The sequence below is a fragment of the Buceros rhinoceros genome, unplaced genomic scaffold, assembly GCF_000710305.1.
Source record: "Buceros rhinoceros silvestris isolate BGI_N320 unplaced genomic scaffold, ASM71030v1 scaffold28236, whole genome shotgun sequence".
In the NCBI taxonomy this organism is placed as follows: domain Eukaryota; kingdom Metazoa; phylum Chordata; class Aves; order Bucerotiformes; family Bucerotidae; genus Buceros; species Buceros rhinoceros.
The window spans coordinates 7,693-8,061 of NW_010416219.1; the positions used below are offsets into that span (position 1 = coordinate 7,693).

Genomic DNA, 369 nt, shown 5'->3' on the forward strand with positions numbered 1-369 from the left:
TCTGAGGGGTCAGGCGAGGCGAGAGGAGCAGCTCTGAGCCCTGCTCCAGCCTGGCCGGGCAGCCTCCCCTTTTGCTGTGGGCCAGTCCAGTTCTGCTCCGAGGTGACCACAGTGATGCGCTTCCTACAGCAGCAGCACCGCTGCTCTGGAGAAGTGGCACGGCAACCGTTTTAAGCATTGCACTTTCCCAGCTGAGTTACAGTTGGGAATCTTGCCGATGGTGCAGTACGGAAAGGGGATGTTTTGGGGGTGAAATTGGGCAGGCCAAGTGGCCAGGCTTTTCTTTCGTAGGGTGGCTGGGATCTGATGGCGTTGCCTTTACACCACCCTCTTTGGCGGCTGCTTTCTCCTTACTACTCTGTTCCCCCA

General features: G+C 58.3%; 1 protein-coding gene across 1 annotated transcript in view; it reads left to right on the plus strand.

Annotated features, from left to right (window-relative positions):
- The window catches only part of LOC104494850 (calpain-1 catalytic subunit), a gene marked incomplete at its 5' end in the record, with an annotated part of 9,718 nt that overhangs the window by 7,684 nt on the left and 1,665 nt on the right, over positions 1–369 (plus strand). The gene's annotated exons all lie outside the window — the stretch shown is intronic.